Below are 12,809 nucleotides of genomic sequence, written 5' to 3'. Positions count from 1 at the left end.
AGCATGGTGGAGAAGCAGTGAAGTTCTCACTCCTGAGGAATCAAGAAAGCCCTCAGACCTTTTTCACTGAGTTAAAATAGCGGTACAAGTTGCTGGCAATCACCGTGGTGTTATTTTTGTCCTGAATGTGCTAAATCTGGAAGCAAGCCCTCCCTTCCTGCTCAGAGCAAAACATTGAAACCCCTGTTACAAAGTGGCCCTAAACCAAGGTGTTGGCAACCACCTGATAATCTCTGTTATGATTAGCCTGAGTAATCAGAAAAAAGTAAGTCAGAGAAAGTGTGGGAGCACCTGACAACACAGAGGAAGTGTTAATAAATGCTTGCTGATTGAGGCAAGAGATTGCAAGGGGGAGGACCTTTGTCATGGAGTATGGCTGGTTAGGAGATTATAAAGAAAAGAGGATTTCAAACTCAGAAGGGACCTCAAAGGTCCCCTAGTCCATCCCCTACCCACAGAGCAGCTGATTAAAACGCACATTCACCCCACATGGAGGCCTCTCACCACGGGAGTTTGCTGGCCCCCTTGCCTAGACTCTGAGGCTAGGAGTTTCTGGAAAGCCATTAATTAACTACAAAGTCTACAGTGAATATAACACGCAAGCTATGGGATCAAGGGATTGTCTTTTAAAGAGCACCCAGTCTCCTGAACCAAGCTTCTAAAATTGGTTTTTGATGCTCAACCCAATTTTTTTGTTGCCTACATAGAAGCAGATATTTTTCCTACTTGCATGATGGGGCAGGTAAACACAACTTTATAATACTCTCCTTTCAGACTCCCCCCCCCCCCACTGTCCCCCCCTGCATCTCCCCCCCAAAACATTAGGGACAACAGAGGACATGTTGTCTAATTATCAGGGCAAGGATCTGCTAACTGGGTTTTGATCACTCCATTCTAGCCCTGATTCCTTATACAATATTAGAGTATGTCACTTCATTTCTTTGAGGCTCAGCTTCTCATATTTAGGGACCCGGGATCTTAGATCTCTTCCTAGCTTTGGAGGTTATCTAGTCTGGCCTTCTTATTATATAAGAAACTGGGCCTCAAAGAACTTAGGTTTGTCAGATGGTCCATGACAACCCCAGTTTACCTTTTGGCTGTCACGGACCCCTTTGTCAGTCTGGTGAAGCCTATGGACCCCTGATCACAATGATGCATGTTTCATAAATGAAAGAAACGTGAAATTTCATTTAGAAATCAGTGACAATAAAGATGTATTTTTTTTCCTATCCAAGTTCACAGACTCATTTAAAACAATTCAAAGGCCTCTTGAAGGTCTGTGGACCCTAGGTTAAGAACCTCTACCTTACAGGGTTGTGAGGCTTAATTATTAAGAAAGCTAATTCAATTAAAGTTAAATGAAAGCAACAGAAAGAACCTTGGGTGAAAGGTGCTACCTAACTGTAAAGTATTATTATGTCATAGCTCAGTTATGAGAACAGATTGCTTGCTTCCTGCCAGAAAACTGAACATTCCCCCAAGACAAGTAAAACTTTAGTTAATAGATAGTTAAGTTCTTTTTATAAAGTGACTCTTATGGTACCTGGTCAGATCATAATTGAACTGCTCTGCTGCCATAGGGGCATTAATATACAAAATGAACTTATTCTGTTCCTTCTGGTCATCTAGTCATTGCTTTCCTCCCCTTGGTAGGCAGAGGGGAAAGTGGGATTCTTAAAGGGACAGCCAGAGCAGCTATTTAAAGCCATCTCAGATCCTGGGTTTCTTTTCCCAATGTTTCCCTTCTCCAATGTGAAGGACACAGTCTTGGGGAGGAATTTCAGACATCTTTCCCTTCTATCTTAATCTCTACCCTCCCAACATTTCCTGTACTTTTTTTTTTCTGAATTGTGTGGGGTTGTTCTGCCATGATTGCTGATATTTATGTAAAAATAGTATTACTAAGCAGTACTGGTGTATATTCTAGTTTTATGTATATGCTGGGGGCAGGGCACTGGATTACCTGAGGGTGGTGGCCAAATTGGCTTGGAAATTGTGGGCTGATAAATGTTTTAATGGACAAGAAAAGTTTGGGCAAGTAGTAAAGGCTTTTATAACTTCCAAAACACTTATGCCATGAGTTAACCAAGGAGATGTTTGTGTCACTTACAAGTCAAAATGTAACTTGGAGTGAACATCATATTCCCCTCTTCTCTTTGTGTGACATTTCCTTCTCATGTAATTTGTTTTACATTTGTGGGCATGTCCTAGTACTGTACTTGGCTTTTTTCATGGAATAAGATATTTCATATATAGTAATTGTAAATATTTTGATACAAATGTTTATAACTTTAAGGTTAAAAAATAGATTCTGATTCTCTTCACTGCATGATCTTTGTCTCGTCATTCTTTGAAAAGTTGGAAAATGTGAATGATAGAAATCATTCAATGAATCAATAGAATGATACAACCTCAGCTATACAGTTGAAATTTACTTGGTGATTGGTTGAAATGTGAGGAGAGTCTTGGACCTTAATTGCCTCACATTGCCTCAAAAAAAAAAAATCCTTCTGGAGCCTAAGGTATTCCCTGGTTATCAATCAGGCAACTTTAAAAGGTGCAAAAACTTTTAATTTATTAAACATGGTCAAGTTCAGGTGTGTCTTGTTTTCAAAAAAACTCACATAAAAATAGAAACTTCCTAAATAGACACATTAGAATTGATTATCTGCTTTACAAATAAAACAGCTCTTTACTTGGCTAAGTGATTCACCACAAGCTTCTCTTGAAATAGCTAGTTCCCTTAGTGCATTCCAAGTATGAATTAATTTGCAAGTTTGAGATATACATAATTTTTCAGTAACACATCTCATTTATAAAGTGATGGGTTTTTTCCCCAACCTGAGGAAAAATGGCATTTATACCATAGACCAATAGTGAAGGGAAAGAATAAACTGCTGCAATGCTTATGTCAACAAAACCAACTTGATGAGGCTGACTTCAATGCATATGAAATAGTCTTTCATCTCTCAATACCCTTTGGAGACCTTTCCCCAGGGGTTATGTTCATAAATGTTTAACAATAGGCTCTCCAAAAAAAAAAAAGGATGTACAATGTCCTGCTTTATCTATACTTTTAAGTTTGATCTAATTACAGACATTTTCTCCATCAATTTCTTAATTCTAGACAATAAACAAAACATTACATCAAGCCTGATTTGTAGTGTTTACCTATTTCTGACATAGGAGTGCTCCCTCTCTCTCTCTCTCTCTCTCTCTCTCTCTCCCTCTTCTCCCTTTCTTGATACCTCATAATATCCAAGACAACTCTTCCATCCATGATATGCTGGGATATTCCTATTGAGCAAGCCCTGCCCCCCCGCCCCCCAAGTCAATTTTACTCAATATTCTCACCTATATAACTTCCTATCTTCTTTCAGAGCCACAGGAAACAAAATGTTGAAATAATCAGGCATTTCCCAGAATCGAGAAATCTTTCTGAGTTTCTGAGGGATTAGTACTAGAGTTGTTCTTAATATTTTCATTTTGATTTTAAAAAGGGATGAATGGCAAAATCTCTAGGTTTATAGTTTTTCTTTTCTTCCTGCAGTGAAATTCCCCCTCTAACAGGGACAAAATGCATAAAAGATCATAAAGTTATGTAAATAGGTAAAGAGTTAACAGACAAATGACAATGCTAGTAAAGTATTTGTGGGAAAATAAACCAAATTATAGAATGACAATGAGCAGCTTTAAGTTATCAATTACCAGTCAGGAAGGGAATCTAGAGGGGTCCCTTTGGACCCTTTTGGTGGATGATTGAAGAGTTGTCCCTGAAGACACTAGCTCAGTGGTTGTGGCAGCGTTTAAGGCTAAAAACATACTTGATATCATCCAGAAACTACTAGAAACTCAGTAGAAAGTTCTTTCAGTCTTCTCCCTCACCAAATCTATACATTTATAAATTATAAATCTATAAATCTATAAATTCTAGAACTCTGGGGGTAATCTTTGAGGTTAGAAAACAGTAAATATAGGACAAAAAAAGGGCAGTATTACTTGACACAGCTGGTAGTAAGGTTACTGAACTCAGTATCACCACAGGCAATACAGACTGAAAAACAAAGAGTTCTAAAAAGTTTCAGCTAAGTTAGAACCATAGAATTACCAGAGCTATACAGAAAAATAAAGATCACTCAGACATTGATAACGAATTACTGGAGGAAAGTAGGATAGTTTGTGATATTTTTCTGGTTGAATAACAACACTTTTCTGTAACAGGTCCCTTGATATGTAAGAGACAGTCCTGGGATAGATAGGTCATAGGTATGACATAATATGGCAAATTTCATATTCTTAGGATATGCTTATACCTAACTTCCCAATCTTCTAGAGATTTCAACAGATTATAAAGTCAGATGACACAAGAGGAACAAAAATATATGTGTTATAAGCAAAGAACTCTACACAGAGAGAGCTCAAGTAAGAATAAACCCCACAAGAAGAGGCAGGTCTCAAGTTAGAAACAAGTTGTGTTTCATAAGTTCAATGATCAGCTATACGTTTATATGAGAAAATAAACTTCAGGTTCTAAACCATTTTAAATAGTAGCTAGCTTCCTAAGCTAATCAACGATTTTATTATGTATATAATATAACTGAACTAGTAGTATATTTCAACTATTTACAATCATTACTGCAAAAGATCCCTGAAAGGGAGGGTCAGCAAATGTCTTCTTTTATCTCCAGTATCCTCCTGGTTGTCATATCTTTGGCATTCCCCAAATGGCCAGCAATACTATTGATATGGGGGGAAGTGGGGTATGGGGTTGGGGTAGGGGTTGGGGCTCTGGGAATTCCTCTTTAAAGGATTACACTCTCTTGCACACAAAAGTAGTTAGAATAAGGTGGTAGTTTATTTAGGAGCAAGGGAAGGGAAGGGTGGGGGGAGGGAAACCATGAAAGAAATCCTTGGACTTCTCATGGGGAGATAGGCACAAAGCATATGGCTCAGAGGTACCAAATCTCCTCGAACAGGAGACTGGAAGGTACTTTTATAGAGGACTGATGGGGGTGGGCCATCTGCCTGTGAAAAGTTCCTTTAGTGAGAGAGGACCATCCCCTACTGGTGATAGCTGGGGGAATTGGGTGAGGGGTGGCTACAGACCTCTCTTCAGGACACAAAGGCCACAGCCACACCCAAATTTATCTCCCCAGGGTAAGGGAGACCAGATAGAAGGGTAGGAATCCTAAGATAGCTCAGTCTGATTTGGTTCAGCTTATCTCTCTAGGCGTTATCTGTCCTCTGGTTTAGTTTCTCAAGGAGAAGATTCCTTGATGTGCCCCAGAGAACTTCTGGGGTGCTCTACACCCCATGACACTATCAATGGCAAGAGAGGATCTATGAAGGTACCAATTACATTCTAATTAGAACATTGGTACTTACTCCTGTCTTCTAGTCATTTACTTTATCTATGGAACACTCTGGAATATGTGTAATGTTGGGAAACCATGGAATTGGTTAAGGAAGGGAGGAGTTCATAAGAAGATAGATGAGATTGATAACCATGAGTAGGCAAGCCATGAGGACAGAGAGAAAGAACCATGTAGGTAGGAGCTGTGGGACCTGGAAGGCAAATGTGGGAACTAGGGGATTACAAAGAAGTTGGAATAAGAAAAAAAGTTGAGAATAACCAAGGAATAAAGGAACACTGAAACCTTTATAGACTTTAGTTTCCTCATGTGTAAAATGAGGGAATTAGAATAAATTATCTCAATGGTCCCTTCTAGGTCTTCTCTATGTTTTCTATTCCATATTGTCCACTTGGTGTTCCTTCTTCCCTGTTTCCACAAGGAATGAATGAATGAATGAATGAATGAATGAAAAAATGCATTAACCACTTGTTGTATGCCAAACACTGTATTAGGTACTGGGAATACAAAAGTATAGACAATCTCTGCCCTCTCAGTGTTTACGTTCTAATAGACAGATAACACACATTGGAATGGTGGCTATAGTGGGGTGTTTTTTTTTTTTGCTGCAGGGCAATGAGGGTTAAGTGACTTGCCCTGGGTCACACAGCTAGTAAGTGTCAAGTGTCTGAGGCTGGTTTTGAACTCAGGTCCTCCTGAATTCAGGGCCGGTGCTTTATCCACTGCACCACCTAGCTGCCCCAGTGGGGTGCTTTGATCCAGAAAAGTTATAGGGATGGTGAATAGGAGAGTATATTGACATATCCCTTCTGGGTAAAATGGTAGAATTGATTTATTCATGGTTTCAGAACTGTAAAAAGAGAATGTTAAGTTCTCTGGGGCAAGCAGCTAGTGAAGCTAGGGAGTAAGAAGTGAGGTGGAGCATAGGCAGGACCCTGTAGTTACCAATCAAGAGAGCTGTCACGATTGTAATGATGCCACCTGCTGGAGAGCTACTGTAGGAAAGCTCCACAATGAGGAGAAGGTGTCTGAGGGCAAGCCATGTGGCGTTTCTTTGGCATCAGGAAGTGATGTTTGCTTGTGGGAGGAAGAAGGGGCGAGGCTGGCTCTCTCGTGTGGTTTTGCCAGGACTCTTGTGGAGAGTGGAGCAGGAGAACCATAGCTCCCCAAGATAGATAGCTGAATCTAGGCCTCTTTCTCTCTTCACCAAATTCTTAATTCTCCTTAATAAATGTTTAAAAGTCTGACTCTTGCTAAAGCTTATAATTTATTAGCTACCACTCATTAGATTTTAAATAATATAGCTAGAATTTTAGCTCTTACAGAGAGCAAAGCCCCAGGGTGGACATTTTGGAGATAAAAGGGTTAAAAACATCCAGGGCATGTTTTCATGTTGTCTGGTCAATGCAGAGATTGCTTCCGGTGAGGCTGTTAGTAAGATGGCTAGAGAGTAGGAAATGAAGTGAAACACAACTGGCTCTTAAAATTTCAACTTCCTGTTCCTCTAATCCCCATCATTCCAACCCCTAAATTCCATTTCCCTGATGCCTATCCTCCAACTAAATTTCTCTGTCTGTCTCTCATTATATCAATCCTACCCCTCACTAATTCTTGGCAAACCCCTTCCACCCCCTACTGTATTGTTAACAAATTTCCTCTATCCTTGAACTCTTCCTCCTACACCTCTTCCATTTTGGGGGCACTGCCTGAAACCTTGTTTGTGCCTAAAGATACTATATCCTTTATTGCTTCTCCAGTCTTTTTATGCCCTCTTATTCACTGGGTCAAGGAAGCAAGTTAATATACTTTTTTTGTTTCAAATATACCTTTCAAACCTTCACTCTGTTGTGAGCATTTGACAACCTCTTCTTTAACATTCATGCCATTCAATTTTATCACCCTGTACAGATTTGTTGTTGCTTTCATTTACTAATCTCAGACATTTTCCCACCTTCCCCAATGATTTCACCACCTGAATCTCAGTCTTCCTCTCCAACCTAAGTTCTGTCATCATTCATTGCAATTTTGATATTCAACATGATGACACATGATAGGAATCATAGGACTCCTGGTCTCTGTTCATTAACCATCTCAATTCCCATGACCTCCATCTCTATTCTACTTTAGTCACCTATGAGGTATAAGTTGTTTAGACCAGAAGTATCTAACAGTGGCCCAAAACAAAAGACAAAATTGAACCATGTTAAAATGTAATTGGGAAATATTTAACAAAACAAATAAAAATACAATTGAACACAGATAATGTTAATATATGATTTTCTGAGTCAATATGCAGCCCACAGGGATCTTTATATGTGCTTTTTTTTTTGTGGGACAATGAGGGTTAAGTGACTTGCTCTGGGTCACACAGCTAGTAAGTGTCTGAGGCTGGTTTTGAACTCAAGTTCTCCTGAATCCAGGACCAGTGCTTTATCCACTGCACCACCTAGCTGCCCCCTTTATCTATGCTGGTTTAGGTCATTTGATCACTTCAAGATGCTGAATTGTGAAATTCCTTTTCTAATCACAATTTCTTTCCCTTGCCTTACTCCTTATAGACCTGCTCTCCACCCTGTGACTCTAGTTCCTTGACCTCTGCTTCTTTAGTATGCCTACTCTGCTTTCACTTTCGCCTTTCAAAATTTTAATTATATGCAATTCCAACAAGGTACTTCTTCATACCCTTGAACCCTTTACTCTGTTGCCTTTCTTATGTTCCTCCTTTACTAATCCACAATCCTGAGATACTCTCACAGTCTTCCATCTTTGTTTCTGCTCCCAAGTCATTGAGCATTATTCAAGGAAGTCACAGAATCCAACTGATGGAGTCCATTACAGATTCCACTCAACTGGGCCATAGCTGCTGACTAGAAATGTTTTTACTAATTTTTAATTCTGATTGATTCATTCTGATATTATTTTAAACCTCTTTTTGTCAGGCCTTCAATTCCACCTTCTATCCACTGAATTTCAGTAGAACATCTCAATCCATCAACAAGCATTTATTAAATGCTTACCGTGTGCCAGGCACCATGCAAAGTGCTAGGGATGTTTTTAAAGGGGAAAACAATTCATGTTTTCAATGTGCTTACATTCTAGTGGGGGAGATAACTTGTACATACATGTACACACACAAGATATATACACAAAGTAAATATATACCTTTAGAGGGGAAGGTACTTCTAGCCAAGGGACTTGGATAGACTGCCCTCAGAAAGGCTATTGGGCTGAGTCTTGAAGTAAATCTGGGATTCCAAGGGGTAGACGTATGCAACCAGAGTATTCAAGGCAAAGGGAAATTGCTAGCATAAAGATTTGGAGATGGGAGATGATGTGAATGCAATGTGAATGCGATTAGGTCAGTGTGGCTGGACCACAGTGTTTGTAGAGGGTAATAATGTATAAGAAGATGAGAAAAATAGGAAGGGGAGAGATTGGGAAAAGATTGCCAAATGAAGGACTTTATTTTTGATCCAAGAGAGCCTATGGGGTTTATTTGGGAGGTGACACATTTAGAATTGTGCTTTAGAGAAGTCTTTTGACAATCTTTGACATTCTTAAGTTGCTTGGAAAATAGTGACATTGAAATATTGTATTCCTGATGTCCAAAAGCCTAAATTGGCAGTACAGCACATTGCTATATCCAAGGAGGGACATCCAGATGCCCTATCTCATGTGCCCAAGTAGGACCTGGGGTTATGATTCAGGGGAATCCAGAAGTACAGTAGAAATTACTGATGAGGGCAGCTAGTTGGCACAGTGGATAAAGTACAGGCTCTGGATTCAGGAGGATCTGAGTTCAAATCCAGCCTCAGACACTTGACACTTAATTAGCTATGTGGCCCTGGGCAAGTCACTTAACCTTCATTGCCCTCCCAAAACAAACAAACAAAACTTAAAGGGGGCAGCTAGGTGGCACAGTGGATAAAGCACCAGGCCTGGATTCAGGAGGGCCTGAGTTCAAATCTGGCCTCAGACACTTGACACTTACTAGCTGTGTGATCCTGGGCAAGTCGCTTAACTCTCATTGCCCCACCCTAAAAAAATTTCTTGAAAGAAATTACTGAGTATTGAAAAGATTAAAATCATCCACTGTGAACTGCATCATTTCCTTATATACCATCACATAACTAATTATTTCAAGGTGTTCTCACCCATCCTCTTTTGGTTGCAGTCAGCCTTTTCACCAAGTCTAAGATACACATTTGCTCTCCACTCTACCCCATAATCTCTGGACCCTCAGAGAATAAGATTTAATTTAGTTACATAGTGCTAAGTAACTTGTTGCCTAGTCTAATAAGGCTGGACAAATACTGAATGCAATTGGAGGGGACAAAGAAGAAACATATAGATTATTATTGTGTAATCTTCAAACTTTCCCAAATTCAAGGAGGGTCAGTGACTCTATTTTCTCTATGATAAACTATAAACTCCTTTCTTTTGGCATTTAAATACTTTATAATCTAGCTTTAAACTACCTTTCAAGAAATTCATATTATTTCTGCTTGTGAATTCTGCTAGTTCATCCCTATCCACAATAATTTATATCCATTGATATCCATTGAACTCCATTCAAACTTCACTTTGCATTCTACATAGCACCATTCCTCATCACCCAATCATCAGTGATTCCTCCAATTCCAGTAGAATGTATTGAGGGCAGGTATTATTTTCAGTTTTAACATTTTGTATTCCCTACAAATCATTTCCCAATTGAGAATTGGTCAAAGAATATGAACAGGTAGTTTTCAGGTGAAGAAATTAAAGCTATTTATAGTCATATAAAAATATTCTAAATAACTGTTGATTAGAGAAATTCAAATTAAAACAATCTGAGGTACCACCTCACACCTATCAGATTGGCTAATATGACAAAAAAAGAAAAATAAGTGTTAGAGAAGATGTGGAAAAATTGGAACACTAATGCACTGTTGGTAGAATTGTGAACTGATCCAAGCATTCTGGGCTATAAAACTTTGTATACCCTTTGACCCAGTGATACCACTACTAGGTCTGTATCCCAAAGAGATCATAAAAAAGAAAAAGGATCCACATATACAAAAATATTTATAGCAGTTCTTTTTGTGATGGCAAAGAATTGGAAATTGAGGGGATGGCCATCAACTGGGGAATAGCTGAACAAATTATGGTATATGAATGTACTGTAATACTATTGTGCTGCAAGAAATGAGAGGCAGATTTCAGAAAAACCTGGAAAACCTTATATGAACTGATACTGAGTGAAGTGAGCAGAACCAGGAGAACATTATATACCATAACAGCAACATTGTGTGATTAATAGCTATAATAGACTTGGCCCTTCTCAGCAATACAATCATCCAAGACATTTCCAAAATATCCATGAAGGGAAATGCTCTCAACATCCAGAAAAAGAACTATGGAGTCTGAATTCAGATCGAAGCATACAATTTTCACTTTATTCGTTTTATTTTGTTTTTTTTTCTTTCTTGTGGTTCCCCCCCCCTTTTTTTTTTCCGATTCTTAATTCACAACCTGACTAATATAGAAATATGTTTAACATGATTGTATATCTATAACCTATATTTGATTACTTGCTTTCTTGGGGAGGGAAGGGAGGGAGAAAAATTTGGAACTCAAAATCTTACAAAAATGAATGTTGAAAACTTTCTTTACATGTAATTGGAAAAAATAAAATACTATTAAGAAAGAAAAAATTATATTCCCTAGCACTGGTACCTAGTAGCTAAATGCTAGTTGATTTGGATTAAGAAGCAGCAGGGGACCTGAATGAAATTAGTTATATATGTACATAATCAGTATATATAACCAGTGGTCCAGGGAACCTCCTAGACCCTGGACTCACATGGATTGCATCTTATTCTGATGGCCTAATCCCAAGAGAGTTGTTATCTCTTTTTTGTCATTGCCCCTACCTGGAATTGTTCAGGAATATCTGGTATTCTCAAAGTATAATTTGTATCTAGCTTTCCCAAATGTGGTTAAAAGGATCTCTAGTCCCTATTAAAGTAATCAAGGTATAGAATGGGTATCATATTCAGGATAGTCTTTATTTCATCCCATAGAAAAGGCAAATGTTACAAAGGACCCATAGGAGCATATAAATGAATACAGAAATAGACATGTTACTCAGCTCATCACTTTCCCATCAGGAACTGAACTTGGAGCTGTTATTAGGGTAACACCCTGACATTCCAGTGAAATTGTATTCTCCCACAGGACCATAAAGAGTGTCTTCCAGACTCATAGTGCCACCCTGTGGCTTAGACTTTCTTCATAAAGTAAACATCTTTTGGGGGTTGCTGAACAAAAGATCTCTTTCCCATAGGATTTGCATTACTTGAAAACTCACTAGCTTTCCTCTCTAAGTACAGGGCTGTGCACATGAACATTGTAAATAAACTCTTTTCTTTCCTACAAGTATTATTCTATATTGGAAAATCATCTCTTTTGAAAACCTGTGAACTCCAGAATTTGAGAACTAATGATCTCAGGACTGAACGGGGTCACACACATTTATGTCTTCTATGTCCATCAGCAGGAAATTTCTTGATACCCCAATTGCTGCCATTTATTGAGCTCAGAAAGTGTTTTACTTTTCAGGCAAGCATGAGACTACCATGAGTTGCCACACTCCAGGAGTCCTCGTGAGGGAAGGGAGAAATGCATGCCTCTCATCTTTGTCACTCTAGAATAAGACATAAGGAGCAAAAGTGAAGGGCGAGTCCCAAGGAGAACCAAGGATCCTGCCTTTTTAGGCCATGCAGATTTTCAGTCAGATAATCATTAAGAGGTAGTCGCAGGGGCAGCTGGATGGCACAGTGGACAGAGCACCAGCCCTGGATACGGGAAGACCTGAGTTCAAATCCAGCCTCAGACACTTAACACTTACTAGCTGTGTGACCCTGGGCAAGTCACTTAACCCCAATTGCTTTACCAAAAAAAAGAAAGAAAGAAAGAAAGAAAGAAAGAAAGAAAGAAAGAAAGAAAGAAAGAAAGAAAGAAAGAAAGAAAGAAAGAAAGAGGGAGTGCCAGTCTCTGAAACCCAATGAGGAATAGTGGCTCTGCTTTGGTTCTTTTAGGAGGCAACCCTCTGTTGCCTTCAAACAAGGAGCTACACCCTATAAATCTCTTGAGATTAATCAGGGATTTTCATAAATTGATCACTAGCTGTTAGGGGAATGCTCATTTGAAAACATTCCAATCAAGCCTCAGTCACCTGTGACTCTTCTTTACTCTCCCCACCTACCTCTAATCAGTTGCCACATGAAGTTAATTCTACCTCTACATTAAGAAAAACAAACGAAAAAACAAAACCAAAAAAAATCTCCTTGTAACCACCCTTGTACATCTTTTACTTGGTCAATGGAAATAGGTTCTTTTTAGTAAGAACCATAGCTTCATAGGATAGGATAGATTCCCCCTCTAAGAGTCAGG

The sequence above is a fragment of the Dromiciops gliroides genome, chromosome 5 (genome assembly GCF_019393635.1).
Source record: "Dromiciops gliroides isolate mDroGli1 chromosome 5, mDroGli1.pri, whole genome shotgun sequence".
NCBI classification, from domain to species: Eukaryota; Metazoa; Chordata; class Mammalia; order Microbiotheria; family Microbiotheriidae; genus Dromiciops; species Dromiciops gliroides.
The sequence above is the reverse complement of the archived record's forward strand: the minus strand, read 5'-3'. Positions refer to the sequence as shown.